Genomic DNA, 13,076 nt, shown 5'->3' with positions numbered 1-13,076 from the left:
GGGAGACGCAAGAGGGAAGAGATATGGGAACATATGTATATGTATAACTGATTCACTTTGTTAAAAAGCAGAAACTAACACACCATTGTAAAGCAATTATACTCCAATAAAGATGTTAAAAAAATAAGCAATTCAATATATCACTACAGTTCAAAAAAGCTGGATGTATAAATTTAGAAATCATCAGGATATATGTGGTATATAAAGCCACACAACTAGGTAAGATCACCAGGAGGCAATTCATATTTAGAATTACATAAGAGAAAGCAAAAAGAAAGAGTGGGCAAAGGAGATTGAGGAAAATAGATGGAAATTTAGGAAATTGTGGTGTCAGCTATCTAAGTAAAGATAGAATTTCAAGGAGGAGAGAGATGTCAATGATAACTGAGAAAGTAAAATAAAGTCAGAACTGAACATTGGTTTGGCAAGATGGAAGTTATCAAAGACCTTGGGAAAGAAGGCTACAGTGGAGTGGTGGAGACAAATTCTGCTTGGCATGGGTTATAAAAAGAATGGGAGGTAGGAAAGGGAAGCATCAATAATACACAATACCTGCTTCCCAGCTGCTGCAGCTCTTGCTAATATCTGGATCAGCAGTGACTCTAATGAATCCACCATTATGGGCAAAAAGAAGACCCATATCAATATTAGCAACATTGGCCATGTGGACTCTGGCAAGTCCACCACCACTGGGCATCTCATCTACAAGTGTGGGGATACTGACAAGAGAACCATGAGAAGTTCGAGAAGGAAGCAACAAAGATGAGCAAGGGCTCCGTCAAGTTTGCCTGGGTGCTAGACAAAATGAAGGTGGAAAGGAAATGTGGCATCACCATGACATCTCCTTTTGGAAGTTTGAGACAACCAAATATTACATCACCATAATTGATGCCACAGGGACTTCATCAAAAACATTATCACTGGCCCATACCAGGTGACTCTGCCATGCTCATCATGGCTGGCAGCACGGGCATGTTTGAAACAGGCATCTCCAAGAATAGGCAGACCTGTGGAGAATACGCTACTGGCCTACATGCTGAGTGTGAAGCCACTCATCATGGCTGTCAACAAGATGGACTCCGACAAACCCACCCACAGCACCCAATGCTTCCATCAAGGGAGTCAGAGCCTACATCAGGAAGATTGGCTACAACTTGGCTGCCATGGCCTTCGTGCCCATTTTGGGCTAGCATAGCCCAGCATCCACATGCCTGGTTCAAGAGCTGGAAGGTCAAGAGAAAGGAGGGAAATGCCACAGGGATGACTCTCCTGGAAGCTCTGGGCTCCATTCTCCCTCCCACTCAACTGGTCAATGAGCCCCTGACGCTGCCTCTACAAGGTGTGCACATGATTGGGAGCATTGGCTCTGTGCCTGTGGGCTGTGTGGAGACCAGCTTCCTGAAAGCTGGGATGGAGGTCACCTTTGACAACCCCAAGGCCCTGAAGTCAGGCGATACAGCCATTGTGCAAATGTAAGGATGGTCCCCAGCAAGGCCATGTGTGTGGAGATGTTCTCTGAGTACCCACCTCTAGGCCATTTTGCTGTGCAGGACGTGAGACAAACAGTGGCCAATGGAGTCATCAAGGCAGTGGATGAAAAGTCATCCTCTGCAGGCAAGGTCACCAAGTCAGCAGTAAAGCCCAACAAGAAATGAAGCATGTACCCTGCAGTTTCCTCAGCAATCTCCACTACAAAAATTACCCAACATTCGACGTATTTATTAAGATTAATAAAACATAACTAGCTGTGTTACCACAAAGTGTTACCAAAGTGTTACCACTCTTTGCATGTGGCTGCCTAGTCTTCTCAACACCATTTACTGAAGAGACTATCCTTTCCCTCTTGAATAATCTTGGCTATTTTGTTATAAATTAATTTAGCATTAAATATATATCATTTAAATTTGTTAAGAAAGTAGAACTTAAATGTTTTCACACACACACACCCAAATAAAAGATAAATATGTTAGATGATGGATATGTTAATTAGATGGCAGGAAATCCTTTCACTACGTATATGCATATCAAATCACCACAATGTACACTTTAAATATCTTATAACTTTACATGTCAATTATACTTCAATAAAGCTGACATTAAAGCATCAACAACTCACAGATGAATGGATAAAGAAGATGTGGCACATATATACAATGGAATATTACCCATCCATAAAAAGAAACGAAATTAAGTTATTTGTAGTGAGGTGGATGGACTTAGAGTCTGTCATACAGAATGAAGTAAGTCAGAAAGAGAAAAACAAATACCGTATGCTAACACATATATGGAATCTTAAAAAAAAAAAAGGTTATGAAGAACCTAGGGGCAGGACAGGAATAAAGACACAGGTGTAGAGAATGGACTTGAGGACACGGGGAGGGGGAAGGGTAAGCTGTGACAAAGTGAGAGAGTGGCATGGACTAATATATACTACCAAATGTAAAATAGATAGCTAGTGGGAAGCAGCTGCATAGTACAGGGAGATCAGCTTGGTGCTTTGTGACCACCTAGAGGGGTGGGATAGGGAAGGTGGGAGGGAGACGCAAGAGGGAGGAGATATGGGGATATATATATATATATGTATAGCTGATTCACTTTGTTATAAAGCAGAAACTAACACACCATTGTAAAGCAATTATACTCCAATAAAGATGTTAAAAAAATCAACAACTTTTTTAGAGAGTTTTGCTATAAAGAGGAGTAGAGAAATAAGGTAGTGGGTAGAGGAACACATGAAGTCCAGATAAGAACTTTTTTTTTTTTTTTTTGCGGTACGTGGACCTCTCACTGCTGTGGCCTCTCCCGTTGCGGAGCACAGGCTCCGGACGTGCAGGGTCAGCGGCCATGGCTCACGGGCCCAGCCACTCTGCAGCATGTGGGATCTTCCCAGACCGGGGCACGAACCCAGGTCCCCTGCATCGGCAGGCGGACTCTCAACAACTGCGCCACCAGGGAAGCCCTAGAACATCTATTTTTAAGATGGGATTATTATATGAAGCCCTTCAGTAGACAAGAGAGGACTGGCTTCTGTGTACAAGCAGAGGACCTGACATCGGGTAGGACAAGGACAACTGACCCCTGTGCATAAATGGGAAGGCAGAGTATGTGGATACAAATCTACAAATTAGGTTGGTAGATTTTAGTAGTAGAAAGATAAGTTGTTTCTCTTTTGTGAATTGTGTTGAAAGTGAGAAGAGAAAAGGGGCTGCTGGAAATCTGAGGCAAGAGAGTGGACCATAGATTGACAAGGTATTACCAGGCAGTACTTTGTCTACCTGATGTCTCTGATCATACTTTTAAGTAGAAACTAATCAATTCATACATGTGTTTTCCTTCACTATATGCAGGGCTTATATTTACTGTATACATTTATTATTTTTATTAATTCATGTACTGTACATTTCCACAACTAGACTGTAATCTTTAAAATATTATATCACTGCTCTACTCCTAAGACCTTCACTCACACTACCTGGCATGTAGTTCGTAATTCATAAATATTTGTTGACTGAATAATTCAGTATCCACAAATGCCTAAAATATGCTTAAAATTGAACTCCTTATTACCTCACCCTTAACTCTTCCATGTACACACCTGTTCCTCTACTTTTTATTCTATCACAGTTTATCCAACTAATTTCCCAATCCAGAAATTTGGAAATCATCCTCTGACCTCCCTCATTTCATTCTCCATGACCCAACAATCATCAAGTTCAGTCAACTCTGCCAGTTAAATATTTCTTGGAGCTATTCACTGTTCTCCATTCCTGCAGCCAATTTCCTGGTCAGGTCACTATCACCTCACTTGGATTACTGGAAAAGCATCGTAATCCCTCTCCTGACTTTCATGTTGTCCCCCCTCAAGTCCATTCTCTACATCTTTCAAAAAGTATAAATCTTATTATGTCCTCCACAACATTCAACCCTCCATCGATTCTTCAGCAAAGCCCTCAGGATAAAAATCCTCTTTTTTATGATTTATTACAGTTTTCTTAATCTGGCCCAGAACTCTACTTGGCAAATTAAACTAATGTCAATTCTCTAACTAATTAGTAGATCTCTATCAGCTCTTGGGTCTTTGCATGTACTTTTTCCTCCACCTGGTATATTCTCTTCACTATCAACTCCTGCTCATCCTTTCTTTCTCAACTTAGAAGTCACTTCCTCTAAGAAGTCTTCTCTGAATCATGGCATTGGTTAGGTACTCCTCCTAAATGCTTCCAAAGCTCCCTGTGTATGCTGGTATTCTATAACCTTCCTTTATAGCACTGCTTTATCCCAAACCCAGATAGTAACAAATGTTTACAGGGTAGAGTCTTATGGTTCTTGTAATGAATACATCCCTCTATCCCTCCCCCTAGCCCCTTAGAGGTAAAGAACAAAAAATGAAGGGATAATGAGGTGCCTATTTGCTGAAGAAAAAGAAACGTATTTCAACCAGGTGTCCTACAGAGGTGGCAAGAGAGGTCTGAGCAGCCCTGTGATCATGGGCCAATGAAAAAATGATGAGCACAATCCCTATATTGTCTCTTTTTTTTTTGAATATAGGTTAGGATTTTATAAATAAACTTCTTAGAAAATTTGTGGTCTGGGAACTACTTGATATTATAATATTTTTTTCTCCTTAGGAGTGAATCTCCTCAATGTATTTATGTTTCAAATTTGTCTCAGGCACTTTTAATAACTAATAATAGCTTTTTTTTCATAGATTTAGTTTAATTCAGGAAGGATTTAATCAACAAATAGTTTATTTTCAAGACGAAATGCTCTTGAGGATGGATGCTTCTGTGCCCAGGATGAAGATGCTCTTTGATTTTGCCTCGTGTGATTGAAAGAACACAGCTTGAAATGTTTTTGCCCCACTTTTGTATGCATTTGGGCTAAGTTCCTTTCAGGAGCAATTCTGGTCATGCCTTTAAGCCTGGAATCCGGTAAAAGGACCGCTGAAGATTGCACCATGATTTCAGCTTATTGTATATCTTCCAAGCTGTCATGCTTGTCATTCCTGGAGTCCTGAGGTTCCTAACTGGTCTGCCTTCTCTCCACGGTTCAGAGTCCTTCTATGTCTTGTATATAACGTCCAAGTTTTCCCGTTGTACTTAGTGGGAGGAATAGGCAAAAACTCATTCTCCATCTTCCTGACCCACCTCTCTGTCTACCTGGGAAGCTCTGCTGGTCTCTGTACAGTCAGTGGCCTCAGTGTCTTCCTCATCTTCACGGGGCAAGTCCCAGCTCGGCACTCTTAGGGGAAAGGAGCCTCTCTCTTCCAGCACCAAAGGGCTCAGAAGAATAACTAGCATTTAAAATGCTTAAGCAAATATTTGGGGAAAGTGAGAAGTATAATTTTCATCTCTTCATGGTTACTTCGCAAGTGTTATAGTAAGTCACAGGAAGTAAAAAGATAAATCATTCTAAAAAGTCAAAGTAGCATGCTTTGTAGCAAAAGATCTGATTCATTTTAAGTGAACAAGCACAAACTAACCACTATAATTTCTGCAGCAAACCAAATCTCATGCCCAGATTTACAAGCAGAACTTTCCAGTTTTCTCATACGTGCCATACTTTGATTATGAATATTCAAGACAGAGGCAGAATGGTCCCATGATGGGTTCTTGTCAAACTGAAAAGGCATAGGAATAGATGAGATGAAAGAAAGCAAAGAGGGGCCTCATGGATAAAGTTAATGCCTAAATTGAAATCATGTAGTATTAATCCCAACTCATCCCCTATTTATTTAAAATGTCATTATGAATATAATAATTTTTAAAACAGCTTATGATTTTATTTCTTAGGGTATAATCATATAAACTGTATATGAAAACACATTATACAAAGATAAGCACAACATGGAGGTTTGTCATCTTCATGAGACAAGCAGGCAGTCATTATGTCTTAATCTACTCATCAGTAGACAGAAAACAAAGTAGCTGCTCATGGAGATTAATCTGTTAAATAAAGTCATAAAAATATCACTCTGAGAAACTATGTGGCTCATCCTTTCAACCTTTATACACTGTTAAGTACTACATTGTCTTTCGCAGTGTTTACTCCCAATGTACTTGTGTATATGTTCACCATTAAATCACTAATTGCAAATCCCTGAGCTCAAGAAAGGCTCTTGATAAATCATGTACAACGACTTTTAAGCAAACTATACCTCAAGTCTGGATGACTATGAACTTGCTTATTTTTAAATATTTCTACAGAAGCACATTCCATCAAGAGAACTGAGATAGGGTTGCCAGATTTAACACATAAAAATGCAGGACACCACTTAAGTTTGGATTTAAGATAAACAAATACTTTTAAAAACAAATACATTTTTTAGTATAAATATGTCCTGTGCAATTTGGCGGGGAGCATACTGATGCTTAAAAAGTATTCATTGTTGGGCTTCCCTGGTGGCGCAGTGTTTAAGAATCCACCTGCCAAGGCAGGGGACATGAGTTCCAGCCTTGGTCTGGGAAGATCCCACATGCTGCGGAGCAACTAAGCCTGTGTGCCACAACTACTGAGCCTGCACTCTAGAGCCCGCGTGCCTCAACTACTGAAGCCCACGCACCTAGAGCCTGCGCTCCACAACAAGAGAAGTCGCCACAGTGAGAAGCCCACGTACTGCAACGAAGAGTAGCCCCCACTCACCTCAACTAGAGAAAGCCCGTGGGCAGCAACAAAGACCCAACTCAGCCATAAATAAATAAATAAATAAATTAATTAATTAATTAAAAAGTATTCATTGTAATCTGAAATTCCAATTTAAGTGGGTGCCCAGTATTTTATCTGGCAACACTAGAACTAAAACCTAGCCAAGTATAACTTCTGTCAGATGAGTCTATTTCTCTGCTATAGATTGCCACATCTAAGATCATTTCATCCAAGAGAGAGAGTGGTCATAAGTTGACAACTGCAGGTTAATTAAGAACTAATTATTGGTCAAGCTGTCAAAAGTCAATACTTCTATCTCTAGTGTAACAGCCAATTCAATCAATATAGATTTTTTAAAGGATTTTAAACAAATATTTTTATAATTCTTTTTCTCTAACAACCTAGAAACAACGGTAAGAGGGCCAACAAACACATGAAAAGATGCTCAACATCACTAATTTTCAGAGAAATGCAAATCAAGACTACAATGAGGTATCACCTCACACCAGTTAGAATGGGCATCATCAGAAAATCTACAAACAACAAATGCTGGAGAGGGTGTGGAGAAAAGGGAACCCTCTTACACTGTTGGTGGGAATGTAAATTGATATAGCCACTCTGGAGAACAGTATAGAGATTCCTCAAAAAACTAAAAATAGAACTACCATATGACCCAGCAATCCCACTCCTGGGCATATACCCAAATAAAACCATAATTCAAAAAGATACATGCACCCCAATGTTCATTGCAACACTATTTACAATAGCCAAGACATGGAAGCAACCTAAATGTCCATCAACAAATCAATGGATAAAGAAGATGTAGTACATATATACAATGGAATATTACTCAGCCATAAAAAGGAACTTAGCACTTGGGTCATTTGTAGAGATGTGGATGGACCTAGAGAGTGTCATACAGAGTGAAGTAAGTCAGAAAGAGAAAAACAAATACTGTATATTAACGCATGTATGTGGAATCTAGAAAAACGGTATAGATGATCCTATTTGCAAAGCAGAAATAGAGACACAGACATAGAGAACAAATGTACGGATACCAAGGGGTAAAGGGGGACGTGGGAGGAATTGGGAGATTGGGATTGACATATATACACTATAGATACTATGTATAAAATAGATAACTAATGAGAACATACTGTATAGCACTTAATGCACTGTGGTGACTTAAATGGGAAGGAAATCAAAAAAGAGGGGATATATGTATATGTATAGCTGATTCATCTTGCTGTATGGTAGAAACTAATACAACATTGTAAAGCAACTATATTCCAATAAAACTTAATTTAAAAAAATAAATAAGCAGTAAAAAATTAAAAAAAACACAATGGTGCTCATTTCATTTTCCTTGTGAGATTATCTCTAATGGACAACATAAACTTTTGTTAAGTTAAAGATATAAATTTGAACTTTATGAAAGTCAACATAAAAGGTAAGGGAGTGTGTTTTTAAAGATCAATAATTTGTTTGTATGTTTTAAATTTAATTAGAAGTGAATTTACCATCCTGCCCCCCAAACCCATTCTTCTCCAGTATTTTGCTTCTCCCTGAATAATAGCATGGCTCTGTCTGATAGCCAAGTCAGAAATATGAGTCATTCTCAATCCCCTTCACACAACCCACATATTTTTAAAAGAATATTTATTGAGTATTTACTATATTTACCAATGTTACCATATTAAATATTTACCATACCACTGTAATAAATTTTAACCTGCACTCTCTTGACCATCACAACAACCCAGCGAGATAGGAACTATCATGACTCACTCTACAGATAAGAAACTGAAGCATAAAGAGGATGAATGGCTTGTCCAAGTTCAAATAGCTGAGAAGTAAGAGAGACAGGACTAAAATCTAGGTCACTATTAATCACTATGTTAACTCCACATATCCAATTGGTCACCAAGTTCTGTCAATTCTACTTCCTGAATATCTTTCAAATCCTTTCTCTTCACCCCACCCCACCTTAGTTTAGGCCCTCATTGGTCCTCTTAGTTGGTCTACAATTTTGGGTTCTTTGTTAGTTTCATAGGGCTGCCATAAAAATCTACCACAAGTGGGGTGCCTTAAATAACAGAAATTTATTGTCTCAGTTCTGGAGGGGAAATGTCAAAAATTAATGTGTCAGCAGAGCTGGTTCCTCCTGAGGGCTATGAGGGAACAGGCTGTTCCAGGTCTCTCTCCTTGACTTGTAGGTAGCCGTCCTCTCCCTGTGTCTCTTCATGTCATCTTCCCTCTGGGAACGTCTGTTTCTGTGTCCAAATTTCCCTTTTTTATAAGGACACCAGTCGGGTTAGGGAACCACTTGACTGCAGTATGACCTCACCATAACTTAACTAATTACATCTGCAATGACCCTATTTCCAAACAAGGTCACAATCTGAGAGGCTAGGGGTTAGAAAATCAACTATCTTTTTTGAAAGAGGACACAGTTCAATGCATAATAGATCCCTTTTAATCTGCTCTCTACTACCACCAAAGTGCTTTTGCTAAAATTCAAATCTAATCTTGTCATTTCCGTGTTTCCGTATTTTCAAAGACAAGACACAGCCTCCAGGATAAAAGGTTAAATTTGCGGGTGGGGAGATAACAGAATTCTTTACAATCCATCCTGTGCTTACCATTCCAGCTTTATTTCTAGCTTCTTTCCACTCTCTTTGTTCAGCTCTTGAACTTTAAAGTTCCAGATAGACAATAAACCTGGTCACTGGACTGTGACCTTCTTGAGGGCAGACATGGTGTATTAATCATCTTTTTAGATACAGCACCTGGCACAGAGCCCTTGCCAAGGCACTGACGACTATGTGTCTACAATACATGTGTAAGTGACTCTCACTGCACCATAGAAAAATGGACCATTCAGCCCAGGGGGAGAAAAAGAACCTCTTTGAGCCTAATGTGTACTAAAGCAGCTAATGGCAGAGAAAAGCATGGTAGAAAATGTTTGTGAAATACATGCTGTAAAGTACACGTTGTTAAGGTGGAAGGGTAGCTATCTGTTCACAGTGAAGTCCACATAATATTTATAAAGGTTAAACATCCAAGTTGTCAAAGCAACTTGAGTCACAATTTCAGACAAAATTATAATAAAATTTTATCTTTTTAATATAATCATAAAACTTTTTGGCAGCCACTGAGAACATTGAGCATAAATCCAGTTGAAACAAACTTGATAGGCAGTGTGTCATTTTTTGGCTCTATCCGTTTGGTGTTGTCAAATGATCATATTTTACTAGAAATAACTAAATAGCTCACGTTTAGTCTGTTCCACAATACCGCAGGTTTTTAGGAAGGTATTATATCATAAAATTGGGAAATTCCTATTTTGTGAACTTCTATATGGCAATCCCACTTGACAAAACATAAATATGGCCTATTCAATCCATTAATTTAATAAGTGACATTTAATTTGAAACACCTAAGTAATTCTTTAGGAATCCATATCTGCACTAGGGATGACTATAATTTGTCCTGCTTGGGTCAAGTGCACATCCCTGAACCAATCACTGTATCCAGGGCAATGAGTTTGTGAATGACAGCTTCACTGGAAGGCCAAAGGAGGGGAATACAGGCAGACAAAACATGAAGGAAAGACAGTGGGGCAGAGTAGAAGAAACACAGATTGGAGAACCAGAGGCTCTACAATCATCTGTGTAGACTCCACTCCTCCCTCACAAAATTAAAAGTGGGTCCAGTTCCAATTCTCTCTGATCCAATATGAAACAACTTTGCAGCAACCTGCTTATCTAAATAATAAAGATTCTACTTTCTTTATGGAGGTGAACAGTGTTTGGCTGGAACAGAAAGTTTGTGTGACTCCTCCCAAATACACAGGACTTCAGTGCCTTCAGAAGAAAAATTGGGAGAATTTTCTCAAAGTCAGAGTGGGTGAGGCTTTAGCATCTCTTAAATCACAACACCAAGAATCAGCTGACTTTCTGCTCCCGATGACTACTGACAAGGTGAAATTTGATTCTTGTCCAAATATCTGCTGAAATACCTGCCAGATAAAATCCAGACCCTTTAGCAACTTTCAGTTAAAACCTTGACTGTGCCTCTAGCTTCATCTCCTCTACCCCATCAATGAGCCCTGATCAGGCATACAATGTCTATGAATCACCAAGTACTTTCATGCCTTAGTTTACATTAGTAATATTGGTAATATTTATTAAGCACCTATTATGTGCCAGGCACTACTCAGGTGCAGGAGATATAGCAGTGAACAAGATAAATCCCTGCCCTCATGGAACTTACATTCCAATGTATGTGTTGGGGACTGGGGGGGGAGGTGGGGTTGGTAATCATTATGTAATTAAATAAAGAAAGATCCTGGCTGGGGTAAGAGGTAACTTTAGAAAGGGTGGTCAGGGGGTGACCTGACTGACCTGAATGAAGGGAAGGAACCCTCTATGAGAAGATTTGTGCTTGGCACCAGGCCAGGGACATCATATACATTATCATGAATCCTCCCAGCAATTCTGCAAGGTGGGCAGTACTATCCCCATTTTATTCTGAGAGGATAAGTAACTTGCTCATATTGCACAGCACAAAACTCAAGTTCAAGCCGGTCCAATTCCTCAGCTCCCCTCTTAGTCTTTAAGTCCTTTCGTTCTGACTGAAATGCTCTTCCTGACACTCTTCGACAGACTCTCCCTTCAGGTCCATTCAGGGCCCATTTCTTACTGATGAATGTATCCCCCATTCTTGTTCAAGGCCTGGGATATTGAAAATACTTAAGAATTGTTTATTGAACAAATGCTGTTTGGCTACAGAATTAAATGGGGGTGATATGAGTGCTCAAGATACAGCCCTGATGAGAGACGCTGCCACTGGGAATGTGGCAATAGTCAAAGAACATGGGCCCTTCTTCCCCAGCAAAAAAGATCATGGGTCCTTCTCTGGAAATGGGCAGTGACGTCCAGACTGAAGAGATCTTTACCGTGCTTAAAATTATACAAGGGTGGCCACTACTGAAAAGTAAAAATAACTTTTTTCAAATAAAAAAATGTTTTTAATTTGCTGTCAAGGTATTTTAAAGTTTTATAAAACTAGCATCTCCAACAGGTTCAAAAGGAATGACATTTTCCTCTTCTGTACCTAGAGTAGAGAACAATTCCCTGCCTTGAGCATTTTGTTCCTACATATTTCCCCACTGATACAAGATGCTTTGTTTAAAGAACTATTTAACTAGCAAGACCTTTATTTTGCAGATAACTCTCATATTTAAGAAAAGTAGCTTTTAAGTAGTGTTGGAAATTTTTATTTAAAAAAATGGGAGTTGAAATGCATGGCATAGAGGATGTTGTAAAACAGGCAGTGCATCATTACCACCACCCACTCGAAACCATTTTAACTATAATCTCTGTATTTGGGTAGTTCAGCTAATTAACAACCTGGCATTACTGTAAAGATGAGATTGCCATGTTATTAGAAGTGGTTTTTAACAGTCTTTAAGCACTAACCACTCAATTTATTAACTGTTTATTCTACCTTAAGTGAAGGAAATTACATAATTATTGTTAAGTCTAAAAATGAGAAGAAATATATATGTATATTTTCTCATTACCTATAAAGAATGCCAAAATCAAAATCGTGTTTGTAAATACAAGTAAAATTCCTGAAAATGCATATTAATAGTTTGATGTCAATGGGTTTTTTGGGTGTGTAACCATCTTCCTTATACACTTTTGTTCAACTTTTAGCTTGATGTGACCTAATAAAAGTAGTACAGAAGAGGAAAACAAAACATATTTTGGAAGCAGTGGTTTAAAATGTGAACCTTAAAATCAGATTGTCTGGGTTCAAATCCTGGCTCTACAACTTACCAGTGCAAAGAACTTAGGTCTTAGTCTCTCTGTGCCTCTTTCCTCAGCTGTAAAATACAGATTTTAATAATAATAATAGGGCTCAACTATGGAGTTGCTGTGAGAATTAATGATTTGATACATGTAAAGCACCAGAACACTCATGTAAAGCACCAGAACACTCAGCAAATATTGGCTATCATTAATTTGGTCTAGCTCTCCCTGTAATACCCTACTTCCCCAAGATAATACTTTGCAGGATGATTTCCCTACCTTTCCAAGCATTAGGAGCTTTTTTCCAACTCTAAAAATTTCTCAGACCATCACAGGATGGGAGTTGTATATATTTTATCCATTACTTGAGAATGTGCAAAATCTCAAAAAGCTATTCTGAATTTAGTCATAAATTTAAACAAATGAGTATTTTTCTCCACCACAAGGCACTCAGAGGTGGCACTGGATGATCTCTTAGCATGAAAGGGTTAAATGGTCTAAGTTGGAGAGAAAGGTCATCATGATAGGGCTTCACAACTTGACATTTACCACCTGCTCCCATCTGAAGATGTTATTTCAACTGGTTATATTTTGATTGATTTTATAGGGAAA

At 38.9% G+C, this 13,076-nt stretch overlaps 1 pseudogene; it reads left to right on the top strand.

Moving 5' to 3' along the window:
• The first annotated feature begins 619 nt into the window (after positions 1-619).
• On the top strand, positions 620-1,476 carry LOC132490504 (elongation factor 1-alpha 2-like; annotated as a pseudogene).
• Positions 1,477-13,076: the final 11,600 nt, after the last annotated feature.

The sequence above is a fragment of the Mesoplodon densirostris genome, chromosome 5 (genome assembly GCF_025265405.1).
Source record: "Mesoplodon densirostris isolate mMesDen1 chromosome 5, mMesDen1 primary haplotype, whole genome shotgun sequence".
NCBI lineage: Eukaryota > Metazoa > Chordata > Mammalia > Artiodactyla > Ziphiidae > Mesoplodon > Mesoplodon densirostris.
The sequence above is the reverse complement of the archived record's forward strand: the minus strand, read 5'-3'. Positions and strand labels throughout refer to the sequence as shown.